Source organism: Miscanthus floridulus, chromosome 4, assembly GCF_019320115.1.
Source record: "Miscanthus floridulus cultivar M001 chromosome 4, ASM1932011v1, whole genome shotgun sequence".
Taxonomy (NCBI): Eukaryota; Viridiplantae; Streptophyta; class Magnoliopsida; order Poales; family Poaceae; genus Miscanthus; species Miscanthus floridulus.
In genome coordinates, this window is record NC_089583.1 from 4,407,476 (window position 1) to 4,429,563 (window position 22,088).

At 44.0% G+C, this 22,088-nt stretch overlaps 2 pseudogenes; both read left to right on the forward strand.

Moving 5' to 3' along the window:
* Nucleotides 1-22,088, forward strand: part of LOC136547927 (putative receptor-like protein kinase At3g47110) — a 216,491-nt pseudogene that overhangs the window by 175,798 nt on the left and 18,605 nt on the right.
* Nucleotides 10,006-18,261, forward strand: LOC136550639 (uncharacterized; annotated as a pseudogene).

Sequence of the window (22,088 nt, forward strand, 5' to 3'; positions counted from 1 at the left end):
TCCCATTCCCCGGCCAATGGTATGCATTCAGAGCCCAAACCTGAGGTTTCACTACTTCATGGAGAAGCTTATGATGTTCATACTCGTAACCATCCTCCTGATCCTAACCCACCCAATCTCGGCAAACTACCCAAGAAAAATTTTCCCATGTATGAGGGGGAGACTACTCGTCTATGGATATCTCAGGTCGAGCATTACTTCGACATGTATGAAGTACCTTCGCGCCAATGGGTCAAAATTTCTCGCATGAACTTTCGTGGAGCAGCCGATTGCTGGATCGAGTCCATTACCCAACCAGATTGCCTACCCTGGCCTGATTTTTACAAAATGCTCCACGATCGCTTTGGCCGTGATCAGTGTGACAAGCTTGTGCGCCAAATGTTCCATATAAGCCAAATTTCCACTGTCACTGACTATGTCGATCGCTTTTCATCCCTCTTTGATCAGCTTAAAGCCTATCAACCCAATCCTGACATGCATTACTTCACCACTCGTTTTGTGGATGGGTTACGGGATGATATCAGGATGGTTGATACATTGCAGCGTCCTTCTGCTCTCGATACTACGTACTCGTTGGCTCTATTGCAGGAGGAAGTGGCGGCTTCGACTCTGAAGACTGACACCACTAGGATGGGGTTCAGACCATAGCACAAACCGGCGCTAGCACAGCCACAGCTACCTGGTGCTGACAAGGTGATGGGCGACAAGGCTCCTGCCAAGGGCCAATATGACAAGCTTTCAACACTTCGGGCCTACCTCCGTGCCCAGGGTCTCTGTGAAGTCTGCGCCGAGAAATGGGTGAGAGGACACAAATGTGTTGCTACTATTTCACTGCAAGCAATGCAAGAAGTTTGGGATTTCTTCAATATTGAGCCAGCCTCTGAAGATACTGATGAACCTGATGAGCAGTTACTTCTAGCCCTGTCACATGATGCTCGCATGGGATCCCATGGCTAATGCACTATTTGATTTCATGGCACTGTTCATGGGCTTTCTGTTGTCGTGTTGAGTGATTCTTGGAATTCTTCGTCATTTCTGGCTGCTTCCCTTGCTGATCCGTTGCCTCAGCTAGCTTGGGTTCCTGTGAAACCTTTAGTGAAAATTGCTAATGGACAGATTTTGAGCTACACATCTGCTATTCTGGACTGTCAGTTTTCTTTGCAGGGTCACCCATTCTAGCATGATTTAAAGATTCTTCGGTTGGACTCTTACGACCTAATTCTAGGTATGGACTAGCTCGAGCGATACAGCCCAATGGAAATTCATTGGAAGGCTGAATGGATCTCTATACCTTGTGATGGTACTCAGTTGGTGCTTCATGGGCTTTCCACCACATCTACAACTAACATGGTTTTCCAATTGCTTTCAGTTGAGATGCAGTCCAATTCAGTTCGGTCAGATGTACTTCCATCAGACATTCAACATATTCTGGATGCTTTTTCACAAGTATTCACAGTGCCTGACAGCTTAACACCCAAGCGCGCATGTGACCATGCTATACTGCTAATCAGTGGTGCTACACCTATCAATATTTGAGCCTATCGATACCCACCCCAACTGAAGGACGAAATTGACACACAAGTTCAGAGTATGCTAGCTCAAGGCTTAATCCAACCCAGCTCTTCACTGTTTTCTTCACCCGTGCTGCTTGTCAGGAAGAAGGACAGTTCATGGCGCTTCTGTGTTGACTATCGTTACTTGAATGCCTTGATAGTCAAGTCTGTGTACCCAATCCTAGTGTTTGATCAGTTAGTGGATGAGCTTGGACAAGCTATAAATGGTTTTCAATCTTGGACTTATACTCAGGTTGCCACCAGATACGATTGCAACCAGGTGAAGAACATATGACTACCTTCTCGACACATGCAGGGCATTATGAGTTTACTGTGGTTCCCTTTGGACTCTCTGGTGCACCGGGAACTTTCCAAGGCGCCATGAATGTCACTCTCAGCCCTTTACTGCACAAGTGCGTCATTGTATTTTTTGATGACATTTTGGTGTACAGCTCTATGGCAGAACTGCCTAATCTAATGCCTCATGTGAGTACTTATCTTCCATTAGACACTAAGTACTCAAGGGAGGACACCAAATTACACAGTTCCATCGAGCACACCCCAGGGGAGAACTCGAAAATCCACATTTTTCCATCAGGATCATAAATAAGAGAATAAAGCTTACAATATTTTAGCCATTTCTTACATCACTTTCCATGTAACATCAGAGTATAATATTTATTATTTATAATAGCGGAATATGAACAATTTATGTTAACATCGGAATATAAACATGTGATCAGAATTACAGCGGAAATAAATATCTATTCATGACATGATGAAGCATTGATATATAAACTATGACAACAGATTATAAAACATCCATTTATAAAAACATTTAGTGAGAGTTCTAAATAAAAACTATGATCGCTGCGTAAAGAAATCCTCTCTAAGCCCACCATGAGGAATCCACACACAAGGGTCAGCTCTAGCATCCACCTGTCACCTGCAATAGGGGGAAATAAAACCCTAAGTACTCAGTTGTACTCAGCAAGACTTACCCGACAGGAGGAAAGAAAAAAACTCTATGGATATGCAAGGCTATCTGGCTGGTGGGTTTATTGCATTTGCAGGAAGCATTACTAAGCGTGCATCCTTATATTAAATTTTTATTAGTAGTCGCATTAGTTCATTAACTAACCATTCTATGTAAGCACCTGTGCTACTTTCAAGCAGGTGGTAAGCAATCAAATTTCCTTTTACCATCTTTCATCTTCTAATTCTTACTACAGTATTAGACTATAGACAAGTCGTACCGACACGACGGTGATTCGCGAATCAATGAGCCTAGCTAGGTACCCCGAAACACACGCCCCGCTTGTACCCCAGGCACAAGCAGGACCAAACCACTACCCTCCTATCATGGGGTCTAGGTCCCCGTCCAAACTTGGACTCTAAGCCCCCGCCCCTGAGTCTCGGACTCAGTGCGGTGCAAGGACCACCACCCAAAAACCACCCTGAAAGTCAGTCCGGAAAGAGCCGAAACCCATGACAAGAAAGTAACAAGTCTTCCCTACGCCCATACTTAAGTATGTGCTCAGGATAATAAGTGACTTGCCTAGAACCCAATGCAACGGCCGGTCCTTAACCAACACAGACAGAGAAACAGTGTAACCAAGCTATGCCCTGTTGGCCGCAGGACACAACCTCTTACATCCACCAATACCCAAACCATATCCCTGCTCGGTCTCCATTTTTCCTCTCCACCATTTTATCATGAGTGATAATAATATAGTAACAACAATAATATACTTCCTATCTCTCGTGAGTGACAGACAATCACTCGACTTCCATCGGAGTCCTGTGGCATAGCAATATACACAATCCTGTCATACTAGTAAGACTCATAGGGTAAAGAGATATATGCAAGTGGGTTTCATTCAACTCTTTTAAACTTAATGCATAAATATAATTTAAAGTGTAGAAAAGTAGGGGTTATGCACCGGGGCTTACCTGGGTAAAGTATAACCAAAGTTAGTATTCCATCTTCATGACCTGTTCACCATGGCACCACCTTTTAGGTTTAACACCAGTTGATTCGTCGATCCATCACCGTTCCTATTATGATATGCATAAATGCAATGCATGATTCAGTCAAACAAGCATACACACAGGCATTACAAAACTTAAGAACAAGCAGCACGTCGAAGTAGGACTAAGGTAGCTAATTATCGATAAGAACCACTCTCACACTCTCATCAAAACATACTCGCGAGTTGGTTACTAACAACATACCACAAGCTATCAACACGACCATTTCGCATTTAACATACACATGCAAGACAGGGCAACATGCTAAGCCTATAACCATTACAAACATAATTGAGTAACAATCACTTAGGTAACCAGTAACAAGTAGCATAGAAAAGCATTTATTAACCTTAATCCAACATCTAGTATTTATAAAAGATTAAATAAAAACAACCATGGCATAAAAAGGTGATGCACCAAACATCTCTTTTGGACATAAAATTTTATGGGAGATACATCTTAACTAATCAGAAATACTATACAAGTTTCATAATTTTTGGATCAACATATTATTTACTAGCACTTAACTAAGATTTGATAGCAATAAAAGCACGTAACAATGATAAATCAATAACTCAGTAACTATGCATGAATTGAACACAAATTTTTTTATCATAGATCAAGCATCTCTTGAATAGCATACCATAAAAATTTCATGACATTTGGAGCATAGAAATTATAGATATGAATTTCTCCATAAAATCCTAAGCAAAAATCTAGAGCAAGATTTTTCTACCAACACATGAAAGATTATACGTCTACTGCATAGATCTAATCACAAGGATTCCAAAACATCTTCATTTTCCATTTTACGATTTTTCTATGATTTACTATGAATTTCCAAAGTTTCAGCCAAATTATACTAACAAGAAAAGGAAAACCATAAAAGACAAACACTTTGCATAGACACCCCTGAACTTTCCTCAAATCAACCGATAATACATCACACACTATGCATCACTATTCATATGAGTCACACGATTTACGTTTGGAACCCTAGAAAAGCTTCTATTCCTTTCCTCTGTCCTTCACTCGGTCCAGAGCAGAGGAACGCGCGTAGGGGCCTCACCGACGACCGGGTTCGGCATGGGAGGGCGCCATGGCGATGACGGGATGGCTGGCTCCTAGCGTGGGTCCCTCCGTGACCCCAAGGCAGCCGTGGCATGGCCGGAGGCGGTGCTAGGCGTCAGGACCAGGCATAGCGGCGGCCGTAGAGCAGGGCAGAGGAGCACTGGGGAGAGGTCGATTCCAATGGGGTGGCCACCGGCAGCGTCGGCCTCATCCATACCTAGCCCTGACCCGGCAACGGTGACTTGCGGTGGCTCGGCCATGGCCGCTGGTGGGGGCCAGCCCCTGCGCGCCGCGCAGCAGCCGACGGTAGCCAGCCAGCCCAGCGTGGCCATGGCCAGCGGATAGGGTGGCGACTCACTTGATCGGCCAGCCAGGGTGGGCATGAGCAGGGTGCAGAGGTAAGCGAGGAGGCTACGGTGGTGGTGGGCGCAGCGGCGAACAACGGCGACGAGTGCGGCTCTAAGCTTGTGGCCAGTCGGGCGTGAACACAGCGGTAGCAAGTGGAGAGGCAGCTAGAGAGGCTGAGAGTGGGAGGGGTGAGGGATGCGAGCGGGGCTCACTCATGGCGGGTAGCTATTCAAAGTGAGGCACGGTAGGGAAATGTCGCCATCACCGTAGATCCCAGGGGCTAGACGGCCCTACCGCTTCGGCAGTAGCTCCTACCCGCGGTAGGTGAATTAAAAGGCCAGAAGAATGCCATGATGACCTGGCGATGGCTGCCATGACCTCGGCTCAACCCTTCGCACGGCACAGTGGCCTGACACATGAGAGCGGCATGCCCATAACAGCGCGAGCCTGGGCGTAGCCCACCGAGCCGACCAACGCCAGGCCAAGGCGCTGAGCTTAGCGTTAACTAATGTTACGGCGCTAAAGTTGACCTCATCAGCTATTGTTAACACTGGATTTTGGTCGACTCTGGAGGATGACAGGTGGACCCGCATGCGGGAAGAAGGATATTCGGCAAACAAAACGAGCGGTGGCTAAATGCTTGTGCAGTCGGTTACTTCAGAAGGTGGTGACTCCATTCGGGAAAGCAGAAGATGGCAGGCAAAGCCGATCAAAAAGATGAAAGTTGTAATAATAAAGGACTCTGAGAGTTTAGGGCAAGGAATCGTAGTTTCCAAGTTTATTTAAGAGTTCCTTTGTAAATCGTAGTCTTTTAGGACTCATGTTTTGTCTAGGGTATAAATATTGACCCTCGACCATTGTAATAGAGGTTCACAACCAAATCAACACAACCGGCCCCGTGCCAACTTTCGAGTCCTTTTGTTGTGTCGTCGAGTTCTTCGAGAGGAGTCATCGATCCGTCGACCTCCGTAAGTTCCGACAACCTTGTTATCATGTTTAGTATTATGTGGTGGATTTAGACGTGATGCAAGTAGTCTTGTTTGTTTTCAATGATCGTGCGGCGGATCTTTGCTTGACAATCAAGAAGTCTTTGCTTATGCTTTATTTATGAGTAGATACCGTGCGACAGGCGTTTGCTCAATATGCTTAGTGAAAGCAAGACAGTTATCGGCTCTATTAGATACGACAAAATCTAAATAGATTCATTAAGTTATCCTGTGTTGCATGTTTTAAATATTTTATATATTTGTAACACACTTCTGCCCAATCTAGATTGATATTGTTCGGCCCTCTCTTATGGTTTTATTCGTGCTTCAATGATCATTGCTTTTCATATTACCTTTGCAAATAGATAACATGCTCATAATGGCTAAATTATTTTAATCTAGATTGTCACATGTCGTGGGTTCATGCATGTTAATTACATTTAAGCTTTAACGAAACTAGGTGTCGTGCGGCAGATGCAGGTTTTAGATTAGTTTAGTCGTGTTTATTTGCATGTTCCTTCTTCATGGACCCCAACTCGGCTGGACTGCTGAGCTTGGTTATGCATTAACTCATAATTAATTTCACTTGTTCAAACATGTCTTCCCATGCACGTGCATTCGGCAATCGGATCTTTACGTGTGTTCATCTTACGATTAGTTGAATGGTTTATAAACTTGTTGGCAGACAGCTTCCTATAGCTGTATGTCGTTGTAAGTGGCTTCAGGGCCGTATATATGGAACTATCTGGTCTTACCCGACATGTTCTGGTTTGGCATTTAACTGTTTTATCCCTTGTTAGTTTTTTTCAGGTCAAACTGACTGGCACATTTCCGGATCACGAAGCACCCGGGGACCCGATTGAAGCCACGCTTTCCGGCTTGCTGTGTGTGAGGCACAGTGTGTCACATTTTGTGTCAACAGCTATCCAATAGAGCAATCCGCACAACAAACAGGCCACCTGAGAGGAAGATACAAGCGCACCAACTTGGGTTCGTCACTCGGGCACCAGTTCACAAACTGAGTTCCGGAACATGGGTTATAGCGCGTTTCGAAAGAACTTGGGGATATTTTTGGGGTAACCCCGCAACGTCAAACCAACCTACGAACTACACCAAGCCAAGGTACTCGCCGTGAATCATCAAACTATACAAAAACATGGATATATTATTTAATCATTTTTGTTAAATTTTAAATGCCAAAGTAGCATCGTCTATGTCGTCCCTGACTTAGCAATTGATGAGGGACTCGTTAGAACTTAACACCTGTTAACACTTTTGTCTTAATTTTTACAAGGTTTAAACCTCGTTGACTTCAACTAACAACATAGCATGACATAGTCCATACTTCATACTAATTCGTAGGAACAAAATATTAAAGCGCTATTTAAGTAGGTTCCACTATATAGTTCACCCAAGATAGCACTTTTAAACAAAAATCATTAGTTTGCCGACTCAACAAAATTCGATCTCTGAGCTATCAGAAATACCATGGAACAACACCTATTGACCAAATCAACAGTTGCACTTTCATCTACTAAACTTGCACTTCGAATTTATTCAAGTACTAAATACAAGTTATAATTTTATCTTTGTTTATAAAAAAATTGTTCTTCATGCTTAATCAAATAAACAAGCCATTCACTATTTACTCACTATCAGGCATTAACCTAGGTGCTAAGCAAGCTTGTAACACCGGAGGTGTTACAAGCTCTTCCTATGAGGAACATTTACAACACTTACAGCAAGTGCTAGATCTCCTCGCCAAAGACCACTGGGTTGTCAAGCTCAAGAAGTGCCAATTTGCCAAACAAGAGATACACTATTTGGGCCATGTTTTAAGTGGTGGTGGCGTTCATACCGACCCTGCCAAGGTTACAGCAGTTCAAGAGTGGCCACAGCCAGACAACGTTCGTGAGCTACGTGGGTTCCTAGGTCTCGCCGGCTTCTACAGAAAGTTTGTTCTCAATTTTGTAGATATAGCGAAGACGCTCACTAACTTGCTCAAGAAACACACCTTGTTTGTGTGGACCTCTGAACACCAATTGGCTTTCGATACTCTCAAGCAAGCTCTTTGTTCAGCACCGGTTCTGGGGATTCTAGACTTCTCACAAGTCTTTGCCATTGAGACTGATGCCTGTCAGACTAGTGTAGGGGCTGTTGCAAAATGGCCACCTAGTTGCTTATGTTAGCAAGCCATTGGGTGCCAAGAATCAGGGCCTTTCAACATATGAAAAAGAATATCTAGCCATCTTGATAGCAGTGGATTAGTGGCGCTCTTACCTATAGTTGGCCGAGTTTGTCATCTACACTGATTAGAAAGCATTGATTCACCTCAATGATCATCGATTGCATACAGTTTGGCAGCAGCGGGTATTCACCAAGTTATTGGGGCTGCAGTACCGCATCATCTATAAAAAGGGATGTGATAATAGTGCCGCTGATTCTCTGTCTCACAGGGCACATCCTGTAGAAACCTGATGTGCCATTTCTATGATTACACCGCAATGGTTGGATGAAATCATCTCTGGGTATCAGCAAGATTCCCATGCAACTGCCTTGCTTGCTAAATTAACCACAAGTCCTGATGCAGTACCCAATTTCACCATTGACAAGGGGCTACTTAAGTTGAAGCATCGCATATGGGTCGGCGATAACCCTGCCTTGCAGCAAAAATTGATTCAAGCACTACACAATTCGCTAGTGGGGGGGGGGCATTCAGGCGCGCCAACAACCATCAAACGCATCCAGTCGCTTTTTGCTTGGCCCGGCATGAAGAAACTTATTACCACCTTTGTCTAGAGCTGCCCAACATGTCAGCAAGCCAAACTAGAACAAGTCAAATATCCAGGGCCGTTACAGCCACTGGCAACTCCTTCGGCTGCATGGCAGGTTATATCCTTGGACTTTGTTGAGGGTTTACCAATTTCTCATGGATTCAATTGTATCTTAGTAGTGGTTGACCTCTTCTCCAAGTACAGTCATTTTGTTGCTTTGAAGCATCCATTCAGTGCACTATCTGTTGCTAAGATATTCATGCAGCACATATATCGTCTCCATGGTCTTCGAACAGCCTTAGTGTCAGATCGTGATCGAATCTTCACTAGCAAGCTTTGGCGTGAGTTGTTCCATTTGGCAGGAGTCGACCTTCGTCTTAGTTCCACATATCATCCGCACCACATATCATCCGCAGTCTGACGGACAAACAAAACGAGTGAATCAATGCATGGAAACCTTCCTCCGCTGTTTTGCTAATGCTGCTCCGAGCAAGTGGTTTGATTGGCTCCATCTTGCAGAATACTGGTATAATACAACTTTGCATTCGGCAATTAACAGATCTCCATTTGAAGCCTTGTATGGTCAGTCTCCCAGGCAGCTCGGTATTGATTCCACCTCTTCCTGCTCAGTTGATACTCTTGATGACTGGCTTCAGCAGAAATCAGCTATGCAGTCTCTGATATAGCACCAGCTTAGCCGTGCCAAGAACCGGATGAAGACTCAAGCTGACAAGAACTGCACTGAATGTTCATTCAGCGTGGGTACATGGGTTTACATCAAGTTGCAACCCTATGTCCAGAGTTCCATCGCAACACGAGCCAATGAAAAGCTTGCTTATCGCTTCTTCAGCCCTTTCCTGATCACTGACAAAATTGGAACTGTGGATTACAAGCTGAAGCTACCGGATTCATCTTCCATCCATCTGGTGTTTCATGTTTCTCAATTGAAGGTGGCGGTACCGGTAATCCATACTGCTCAACCATTACCCTCTTCACTCGATGGTTTGCAGGTTCCTGAGCGCGTGTTGCAGAAACGCGCCGCCAAGGTCGGTGCCGATGTCCGTCTTCAAGCTCTCATCCATTGGTCAAGCATGCCATCTTCTCTGGCCACCTGGGAAGATATGGAGACTCTGCGCTAGCGCTTTCCATGAGCACCTGCTTGGGGGCAAGTAGGCTCTTATCGGGGAGGGGATGTCAGCACCTGTACCACTACATCAGCAACCCAGGAGGATAACAGGAACGATGACAGCTAGCCTGATGTTCACGGCGACATTCAAGCCGAGCATGGGCCGCGTCGAGGAGGGCGTGATCGCAGGCCCAACATATGAGTCCATGGGCCAGAGTGGAAGTGACCGACCATCACCTAGCGAGAGTGCCGTGTCATCTCAGTATATGTAATCGGAGAGAGAGGGGGGGGGGGAGGATAGAAAAAGAAGATGAACAACTTGTAAAACAAGTGTTAGAATTGATCTCATCCGTCTTGACCCAACGGTCGAGACGGACCCCTTGACCGCGTCCTGATCGAGGACGTCCAGCCATCTGATGGCTAGTGGGCCCCCGTCGCACAGTGTCTATAAAGAGGAGGTGGGGCAAATGGCACACGGTACGAGGTTCACCGCCGCCACAGCCCCACGGTCCTAACCCTAATCCGATCCAGAGGGTGGCACTGCCAGCGGCGGGAAGCGCCACTGCCTTAACCACCACCGCCGGTCTCCACCGCTACTTCATCGCCCGTCGCTGCCCTAGCGCAGATCATCACCGGCGAACTAGCCGAAGACAGGGAACTCCTCCAACCCCTCCAACGGTCAGACGTTCCCACACTTTTCCCTTTCTCTCTCTGTTTCTTACTCCCTCTGAATCTCTAAGTCACTAATTGTCCCAAATAGAAAAGAACTCACCCACTAGATTCACTACTAGATGATCCAAACATATAAACAATGGTATCAGAGCCAGGTTTTAGTATGTGGATCTGGATCGGGGAAAGAAAAGCAAAACGAACCCTAACCCTAGATAGGGTACGGGAAAAGTGGGGATGAGATTGACACACGGTTTCAACAAAGAACAGACACTAACCCTAGCTGGGTGAAGACGGAAGGGGCTCGGCTTCAAGACCGCTTGATCTGAACCCTAAACCCGCAACAAGATCTCGGGGCAAAGAAAAGAAAGAAAAGAGAAAGAGAAAGATTGACCGATCCGGATCGGATCGGGAAAGAATAGACCGTAACCCTACCCCTAACTGTGATCTCGAATCAAGAAAGAAAGGACGGATTGGAGGGGTTTTTCTCCTACCTGGGGATCCCCTGCGCCGTCACCACCGCCTGCTGTCGCACTGGACGCCGCGCGGGGAAGTGGAACACCGCCGACCGTCGTGGTCACGCCGCCGCACGGCCACGCCTCGGGCTCGGCGGTAAAGGGCACCACCACCAAACCGCTCGACGACGGCGCGTCCACCATGCGGTGGGCGCGCGCACCGGCGAGGGGACTGGCGGCGGTGCCGCCACCGACTCCTCCTCCGATCGGCCATTGGGCCACTGCTGCTCCTCTGAGTGCGGCACGAGAGAGAAAGGAGGAGGGGAAGAAAATAGAGGGGAGGAGCCGCTGCTGGGACCACTCCGGGCGGCGTCTTCCTCACCGGCTAGGACGGCCGCCCCGACCGGCGCCGACGGCAACCGCGGCTGTCGCGTGAGGCGTGCGAGAGAGAAGGGGGAAAGAAATTGAACTAGGGTTTCAGGGGAACGGCGGCCGCTGGTGCCTTTTGATCCTCCGCTGAGCGCGGACGGCCGTCCGATCTCCATCGACGGCTGAGCTCGGTCGGGTCGAAAGCGGCCCAGGCGGGATGCCACTTTCCCGGCCCAGGCCCAGGTTGCGGCCTGGGCGCGGGTGCGCGCTGCGCGAGCGGCTGCTGGGCCGAACAAGTGTTCAGGCCTTCGGGCCAAGCAGGCCTTCGGGCCAAATGAACAAGGAGATGCTTTTATTTATTTGAATGAATTTTGATCAATTTGAAGGTTTAAATTTCTGGTAAAATTGCACCAACGTGTTAGATTTTCCAGAGAGTAGAAAAGTACAGTAAAATGCTTCTGAAAAGTATATAAAGAAATTTTGTCAAGTTTTCGCTGCAAAGTTAAAGATGTTGTCTTCTTATTAAATTCGAACCAACGGGAGAATTTAATTTGAAGAGCAGTTATAGTTATTCAGTTAATGATGAAAAGTTTATCCTCTAGTTAAAATTGGAACCAACTGGAAATTTTTTAATTGGAGGAATAGTCGGTTGATAGTTAAGATAAATTATAATATTGTTATTTTCTGACCAACGTTGATGATAACAATATTGTAAGTTTATTTATGAGTTTAAGTTTAAAGTTAAATTATGGTATTGTTATTTTCTGACCAACGTTGATGATAACAATATTATAATTCTATGAGTTTTATGTTTAAAGTTTAAATCTCTGATGAATTTTGCATCAAAGTGACCAATTTTCAGAGAATAGATAAAGTTCAAGGAATGCTCTTAAACTAGATAAATGTATTTTTATGTTTCCGCTGCAATGAAGTTGATTGTCTTCTAATTAAATTCGAACCAACGGGAGAATTTAATTTTGAGGAGCAGTTCTATGTTTACAAGATTATTGAATTTCTATACGTTAATTCCATTTCTGCCCAATGGTGATGTGGAATTAATGTAGAAGAATGATGTTTTATTCTATTTCTGCCCAACGGTGATATAGAATAGAACATAAAGTTTTCAAAGTTTAATGAGCATTATTGTTGAAAATTTTTCAGACAAAAGACCTACATGCTTTCATTCTTGAAGGCAGAAAGAGAAATGGGCTGGGTACTTATGACTCAGATGATGAAATGCCTAAGGGCAAGTTATGTATGAAAGAATGCCATTGGTTAAGGGATTGTGTTCTCTTTAAAGAATGGCTTCAAAAGAAAAGAATTCTAGGATATTGATCTAAGAAAAAAGATAGATCAATGAGAGTCTTCATTGAGAAATGTCTTTTATGTACTCTCTGTGGAGAAGAATTTATTTTCAGTTTCACTTATGAGAGTTGTAAAAGTCTGAATTTGATGACTGAACACGAGCCAATACTGGCAATTATGTCCGTTCAAAGGAATGTCTCGCATGGCTGGAAAAAGTTTATGATAGTACCCGCATGGCGGGAAAAGTTTGAGAAAATACCCGCATGGCGGGATAAAGTTGGCATAGTACATATGTTAACCAATCCTGCATGGCGGGAGAGTTTAGCAAAGTACTTATCCCGCATGGCGGGAGAAGGATGTGATAACTCATGTGCTCTAAGTGTATCCCGCACATGGAGAGAAGTTTGAGGTAGCTTTTATGCTATCATAGTATTGACCGTACACTCTGATTGTGTCATGGTCATAAGTACTCAACGAGTTTGAGAACAAAAGAATGTTGCATGTGAACCAAGAGATAAGAATGATATGCAAGTGTGACTTGCAGAAGCATTGATAATAATAGACTATGTTGAGTTTTGAAGTGTAATGAGGAAAATGTACTCCCATACGAATTTTTTGTTTGCATGATGTAATCATGTGGATGAAGTAAGTAATCAAAGTTTCCTCATTCACAAGAGTTCTGAATGTTTCGAAATTGTGGTAGAAAAGTTCATACCACATTTCGAGGGGGAGAAATGTAAGATTAACAAAGATACTTCCCCATACTTCAGATAATGCAATGCATACTATGCATTGAAGGTAAAAGTGATCTATAAAAGATGAATGTGATCATTGAGGGAGTAAGACGGTCATAATAACGATACCCCTAAAGTAAAGAAATAGCTAAATTCCTGGACTTTTTATAGTTCCGATGGGAAGATAGCATAGTCGGCTAGTATTCATACTGGACGAGTTCAGAGTCATCAAGGCGGTGCTAAACGCGCCGTATGAGTTTTTTGACAGATTAAACCCAAAATAAGAAATTTGAAGATACACCATATTTACACAAGATGGAGTAATCTGGGGGAGCATGGTATGTAGATACCTAAAGCTTGAATAGAAGTGGGATTACGTATCCACTACAGTGTTTTAGAGCAACAAATTGCTTAATACATGTTGATGTTGTATGACATATACAACAACTGATGTTAGCTCTTAAAGAAGATGAATAACTAAACAAGGATCTTATGATACGGGAGGCTATAGAACAATTGCCTTTTGGCAATGAAGAGTAACAATAGCCCCATATGAAAGAAGTGCCACGAGACCCTAGAAGGTCTCAAAGAATAAGAAAATCAGATATTTCTGGTGACTAAGAAGTAAAAGTTAAGAAAGAAATTCAAATAGAGAGTGATTCCACCTCATTTGAAGAAGCCATGATAGGTGTTCACTCGTCTAAATGGCAAGAAGCAAAGGAACATAAAATGAAATCGATAAATACCAACGATGTTTGGGATTTAGAAGAAATTCCTAATGGAGCCAAAACAGTAGGCTATAATGGGTCTACAAGGCAAAGGTGACTCCAAAGGGAATATAGAAAGATATCCAAATGGAATATGGAAAGCGATAAAGCGCCACTTGTGGTGAAATGATTTTCATAAAGAGAAGGAATAGATTATAATGAGCATGCAAGGATTCTTTTAGAATCATAATGGTATTAGTGGCACATTACGATTTACAGTTACATCAGAAGGATGTAAAGACACATTCCTCAACGGGGATTTGTATGGAAAAGTTTACATGGCATAACTCAAAAGGTTTTGTCGTGGAAGGAAAAGAACGTAAAGGGATGTTGCCTAAAGAAATCCATTTATGGATTAAAGTAAGCTTCAAGATAGTGATTCTTGAAGCTCGACAGGACAATAAGAAAGTTTGGGTTTTAAAGAGAATGTAGAGGACAATTGTATTTATGCAAAGTTTAAACATGGGAAATTTATTTTCTTAATCCTGCATGTGGGTAGCACCTTACTCGCTAGTAGTGGTGTTAATCTACTGTTGGAGAAGAAGCAGTTCTTGTCCTCAAGTTTCAATTAGAATGGTCTTGGTAAAACATCAATCGTTCCAGGAATTGGAACTTACCGAGATAAAAGGAAAAGGGGTATTAGAACTATCTCAAGTGTATACTTAGAGAAGATTCTAAAGAAATAAAGTATATATGTGAATAAACCTGTGCCTATTCCTATAGTCAAGGGTAATAGTTTTCGGAACTTTCAATGTTCCAAGAATAAATGTGAGATCGATCAAATGGACGTCCTATATGCTTCAGCTGTTGGAAGCTTACTGAATGCTTATAAGCAAGAACTTACCCTTACACAGTTTATGTATCCGGGATGTTTTTGGCAGAAGTCCAGTCCAGATATAGATCACTGGAATGGAGTTGAGAATGTTTTGCAATTGTGCAAAGATTTATAGACCTCATGGTGAGTGAGAAAGAATAAGTACTCTCAAATAGTTGTGGGTACAAATGTTAAATTTTGGCGAGATAATTAGTGAAACCCACATAGTAGCTAACACTCGCAGTTGGAGTTTTATTGTGGAAAAGCTCCAAAGAAACAGTTGTGGTGTCATCAAGGATGCATACCCACAGTATAGCTTGATATGAGGCTTAAAGGACAGGCGAAGTGGTTAAAAGAACTAACACCCGGAATTGATAATGGTATACAACAGCAATAACCATTTAAGTAGTTCGCTCCTATAACAACGGGTCAAGTGTGCTGCCAAACACATTGACGATAAAGTTGTACGTTGTGAAGGAGAAAGTCCGGAATCATACTAAAAATATTGAACATAAAAGCAACAAGCAAGTGTTGCGGATCCGCGTACAAAAGGCTTACCACCCAGTGTGTTTAGAGAACACACAGTCGACATGGGTTTATGGTATAGCCTATGATTTCCGGACAATAAAGGGCCCAAAGTTAAAGAATCTGTTTCAGAAGAGAGATGTGTATTGTAGCTGTTAAGTCTATCGGCGATTGACCGTGACGATGAAGCATGCTCTATACACTAATCTGTGATGGAACAAATAAAAGCGAAAGGGATTAAAGTCAAAGTTTAAGGTCAAAGTATGAGTTGAGATCAAGGGGGAGAATGTTAGAATTGATCTCATCCGTCTTGACCCAACGGTCGAGACGGACCCCTTGACCGCGTCCTGATCGGGGACGTCCAGCCATCTCATGGCTAGTGGGCCCCCGTCGCACAGTGTCTATAAAGAGGAGGTGGGGCAAACGGCACACGGTACGAGGTTCACCGCCACCACAGCCCCACGGTCCTAACCCTAATCCGATCCAGAGGGTGGCACTGCCAGCGGCGGGAAGCGCCACTGCCTTAACCACCACCGCCGGTCTCCACCGCTACTTCATCGCCCGTCGCTGCCCTAGCGCAGATCATCACCGGCGAACTAGCCGAAGACAGGGAACTCCTCCAACCCCTCCAACGGTCAGACGTTCCCACACTTTTCCCTTTCTCTCTCTGTTTCCTACTCCCTCTGAATCTCTAAGTCACTAATTGTCCCAAATAGAAAAGAACTCACCCACTGGATTCACTACTAGATGATCCAAACATATAAACAACAAGCACTCCGCTGCTATTCGATTCAGAACTCAACCTTCCCCAATTCTGTGCTTGTTCTTCCTCTGATTCTAACCAGATTGATTGCCAATCCCCTACTCCTACCACTCTGCTTACAACTTCCAGACCCATGTTAGTGACTTCTCGACGTCTCTTTCCTCTGAAAATCTTGGGCATCACATTCACATTACCCTCCAGAATATCTTTATATACACTTGCGAGAACTCCTTATTACTTCCTTGCATTTCAATTGAGGGTTGGTCCTTACAGCTGGTAAGCTATTTATTTTCTGGTGTTCCAATGTTCCTCTGTGGAACACATTTAATTTGATTCTGTACAAGATTCCATTCATCTCTTTAGTCTCCTCATGTACAAATGCTTTTTTTTCTGAGCAGGGAAGTGATGCTACAAATACTTATTGGATCCTAATGAGCGAGATGGTCAGTTCTGTGGTTGTCCAGGAGATGGTTAGCCAAATTCTATCTCGTCTGGTTCACAGGTATGAGGGCAAAGAAGACTCAAATCAAAATGATAACTTAGAGAGGCTGGAGAGGCACACATCAAGCTGGAGGCTGGTCTTGAGACATCCAGTAAGTGGCAGGTCACTGATTCATCATTGTTGCGGTGGCTCAAGAAGCTGAAGCGAGCTGCTCAAGAGTGCGATGACATGCTGTACGAACAAAAGAAGATAATCCTTGAAGAAGAACAGATGGAACATGAGGTGAGGAATTCTTCCTTTCCTAGACGAATAGCACATGCTACCAAATCTTTTATTTTCTCTGCCTTTGGCCGCAACAACTATGAGTCCAGCAGATCTATTGTTAGAAGATTCGAGTGGTTTGCAGATAGTGCTAGTGAGTTTCTGAGATTCATAGAGCTTGGTGGCACACCATCCCGTCAGATGTCATTCAACTCTTTTGTCAAGCACCTTTTTGCAGGCAGGGAACTACAACACAAAATTCTCCGCGGAAATGAGTACCCTTTGTTTCTACTATGGTTGGTGCCCTTTGCTACAAAAGAGCATGGAATAGAAGTTTGCCTGGTATTTATCAAGAAAGACAGAAATACACTTGAAGATAACTTCTTTCTTGGTGCAATGCTGCAGATATCAGAAACCACAGACATTGTTGGGACCGTAGTGAACTGCCTGCAGCTCTTCCCTCCTTGTTTCCAGCCTACAGTTGAAACCATCAAGAAAGAGCTCACTCAGCTGCCTACACAGGACTTCTCATGGGTGCCATATGTTGATCTATGGCACAGAAAACACGGGGACAATCTTCATAGTTTTAGCACTCAATGGTTTCGTCCAGACCCATTATGTTGCAAGCAGCATGATCAGCATAAGGTTGGCCATATTAGTAACCTAGGCACGGATGCTTCTCTGGATTCAATTATTGTAATAAATTGCAGTGTCAGATCTCACTATCCGAGTACAATAAACAACGGACCTCACTGTCTGAATACAAATATTCTCTGCGTGATTATCAAAAGCTGAAAGCTGGAGTCCTCTTTACTCCCCATGGTTCTTCAGAAAACATGCTACCTGCGGATAGAAGTTCTACAATGGCTCTGATGTTTAGGAGGGGACAACATTGCGAGCATACTGACATTACCTTGGAACAACTGAAAGAAATCATGCTGCCAAATGCGATAGATTACTTCCAACAAAACACTGAAGCGACAGTCTACCAAATACTTTGGAAGGCTATACATGGCACTGCATACGTTCATTTTGGAAAGCCAAGCATGGAGGCTCCAGGTGCACGGACAACTTTTAAGGGAGCTAGGAAAAGAAAACTGGTGCAACAAAAGGATCAGGAGGTGCAGCACCGGACACGTATGATCTCTCACTTGATCGACTTATGGGGTGCACATGCTCCCGTTCGGCTACAAGGCTTGATCTTGGACTGGATTCAGAAAGAAAAGGAAAGTCAGTTAGCAGTACCAGTGCACCACTGCTGCACCTGAAATTCTAAATCATTTAACCTGGAGAGATAACCGTAACAGATCAAAGGTTGGATTACTACTCAGAAAAGAGACCAAATCTGTCAGAAAAAAAAATTGCAGATATATTGGGGATGCTCTGTTTCCAGTGAAGAGGGGCAAACCCATAGCATGAAGGTCTTAAATTACATGTCAATGGTTTGTGTTTTCTTGGTCTTAAAATTAGGAAGTGCTACTATAATTCTACATTAGGAACTTATGGAAGTACAGCACATCACTTGATCTCAGTTTGAGTTATGCATATATGACCAGCTGATCAAGTGATCATGTAATGGGAATTACATGGGAATAAAAAGTGAAACCTATTTGTAACCGTATGTTTCTGTTGCTTTTGTTAACTTTTAGATTGTGGTTACGCCATGTCTCAGCTTGAATTTAAAGGTTGTCATAACTTATACTTATTTATATTAATTAAATTAAAGCTTGACCATGGTTGCTTTCTTCCCATTCTTTCTTCTTTCCACTAATCTAATGGTTTCATTCTACAGAGATGATCAAAAACAAACTTTAGAGGTAGAGGTGCCTGTATGAGTGTATGAGTGTTTGTTTTTTCAAAAACAATCAAAGCAAATTTACATGCTTGTATGAATGTTTTTTTTTTAAAAAAAAAATCACATGTTGGCCCCATTGCTTGTCATAAGTCAGCCCCACCTACTGCAAAGTGCAACTTTAATCTCTTGCTGCAAAACTTTGGTATTGACTTGCTGATGCAGATTCTCCTTGTATCCAAACCATAATTCCACAGAAATCTTGTTGTGGAAAAAAGCATGCGGGAATTTGGATTTGTTTGACAGGTGGAATTTCGTGGTACTTGCAAAGGAAATACTCCACGTGCTCTACAACCATAATTTAAACAGTCAAATCAGTCCATGATATTGAACGGCGAAAATAGAAAGAGCTGTGAAATCAGCCAAGTCGAGCAGCCGACAAAAAGAAAAGAAACAGCAATCACGAAGCAATCTAGCTAGGCCGCCCATCTTTCTAAGTTATAAAAAAATGTTATCAATATTGTAATTCTAGATAGATTATAAAAATGTATATATTCTAGAATTTATCTAATGATAGGTTAGAGTGCGCAGCGCATCCGGCCTAGCTTGCTATACCTACGAGCCGGCACCCCTTCAGGCCCAGGTCCATCGTCAGAGCCCATAACATATTAAGGCTTTGAGCTAACTCAACCCAAAAGACTACCTGATAGGTGAGAGCTGTCCCCCACTTTATATGTTGCGCTCCCCTTTCATCAGGTTTTCTATCCATGGGCTCCAATATCATATCACTTGTTAGAGTGCGCAGTGGATCCAACCTAGCTCAATATGCCCATGAGTCGGCACCCCCTTAAGCCCATGTCCACCGGAGCGCACAACATATTAAGGCCTTGTACCTAACTCAGCCCAAAATACTAGCATGGCAGGTGGGGGCTGCCCTGTCTTATATGTTATGCTCCCCACTGACTAAATTCAAAGATGATGATGACATTTGTTTTTTTTTACTAAAGGCAACAACATAAATAAAAATAGAAAAAGCCACAAAGAATATTTCTTTGATCAAAACAAATATTTTATTACGCTCTGGCCTCTAGGCCCAGGCCTAGCCACACTGCACACCGCTGGCTGCTGGGGAAAGCTGTGGATTATGGGACTCCACCGCAGTGCTTTCGCCGGACAGAGTGGAGAGGCACGCCGCCGTCGCGGAGGATCCAACGAGCGACGACCGGTTAAGGAGGCGAGAGAGGGTGCGCGTTTTGTGGGCGGGGCCATGGAGGACAAGGTCAAACCGCCGGACTTGGCGGCCGAGGCGTCGTCCGCCACTGCACCCACGCGTCCCAGTCGGCTAGTCCTCTACGACTGTAGGAGAGAAAGAAAAGCACAAATTTTCTTTTACAACAGTGGACTTTAGATGTAGTCAATGCCTCAATGGTCATGTACGAGCAAATCTTCTTTTGGTTAATTGGCTGTGCAGCATTCTGATCTGTCACTGCACGTCTGCACTCTGTCATACATCTTACAGGATATACAGGAGTCCTTCTCTGTACTCTGAGGTGTATACATATGTTGTCCTTTTGAGTTTTGACTATCGATGATCAGTACTCAGTTACACAATGAGGTGACTAGTGGACGTTTGGCCATACTAGACACTACAGGAACTGCTGGCTTCCCCGAGTGCCAGTTGCACTCGGGGAAGGCCCAATTGCACTCGGGGAAGCCTTCCCCGAGTGCAACACTCGGGGAAGAGCCTCCGGCTAATCCTCTCACGGGAAAGTCGCCTTCCCCGAGTGTCAAAAATCGTGCACTCGGGGAAGGCTTTGCCGAGTGCCGTGTTGGCACTCGGGGAAGACTTGACGCCGTTGGCCGTCGGCCGCCGTCGTTTTTTTTTTCTTCCCTGAGTGCAACACTCGGGAAAGATTTTTGAAATTTTTTTTAAATACTCTTCCCCGAGTGCCACAGCTCAGGCACTCGGGGAAGAAATTTGTTTTTTTTAAAAAAAATCCCTCTTTCCCGAGTGCCACAGCACAGGCACTCGGGGAAGCCACCTCTAAAATTCTTTTTTTTGTTTTTTGCTTTTCCATGTAAACAACAAAGCATATATATATATATCACAAACCACAAATCAACACCAATATGTCACAAACCACATTTATATATCACAAACGACCAAATTTGTCCGAAATCCACAATATATTACAAACCACACGTTCAAAAGTACACACTATTCCAAGTTCACAAGTTCAATACATAAAAACGACTCCGAAGGCGGCTCACGACGACTGTGAGGGGTGGGACGCCCCAGTGTGCGATCCCGGCGACGGTCCAGGTGGGGATGGCCCGACGTGCGATGCCGGCGACCCTTCGACATGGTTCGACGCCGCCCCCGATTGATGCTGCAAAAAAGAGAGGAGATTGGACGTGAGTGACAAGATAAAAATGTAAGGAGTTTAAAGAAAAGTTGAAAATTTCGGCAGCACCTCCCCTGCACGGGGAGGTTTCCAAAACCTGCAAGAAAAACATCGGCACGAAGGCCGACAACCACATTCCGGCACGAAGGCCGACACATCAACAAATCCGGCACGAAGGCCATCACTAGGTTTGACACTAAGCATGAGCAAAGAAAGTAAAACATCCATACTCATACTCACCGGAGTAGACTCTCGACGATGTGGTGGTGGTGGTGGTGCAAGTAGTAGTAGTAGAACTAGTAGAGGCCTTAGAAACATGTCAATCATCATTTGATCATAAACTTGGAGCATAAAGGCATTATAGCAGAGAAGAGAGAAGATAATGTAGGGGCGACTGGTAGTGGTGCCAAGTTCCTCACAAGTTTTTGATCATCAGCTCATATTTCCATATAATGAATGGACTTAGACAATTTCATCATCGGCAAAAAACAGAGAGGAGAGGGGAGAGTTGGAAAAAAAAAGCAGTAGAGAGAGTAGGAGAGTAGAGAGTAGAGAGGTGCAGTAGAGAGAAGAGTAGTAGAGTAGAGAGAAGAGAGGTGCAGTAGAGTGTAGAGAGTATAGAGTAGTATAGTAGTACAAGCAACAAAAAGAGTGACATATGAGACAATTCAAAACAAATGTTATTGATGCAGTTCACATTCAGAAAATAGTCAGGTTAGCTATGTAGCCAAGTTATAATGGATGGCAGACAGTAATATTCTTGATGGCAGACTGGATAGCTCCAATTCTATATAAAAAGTAAAGCAACAGCTCCAATTCTATATAAAACACAGCTCATATGAACTATGTCTACTACTCCAAAGGTTAGCTAGAGTAGTAGTAGTAGAGTACAGTAGAG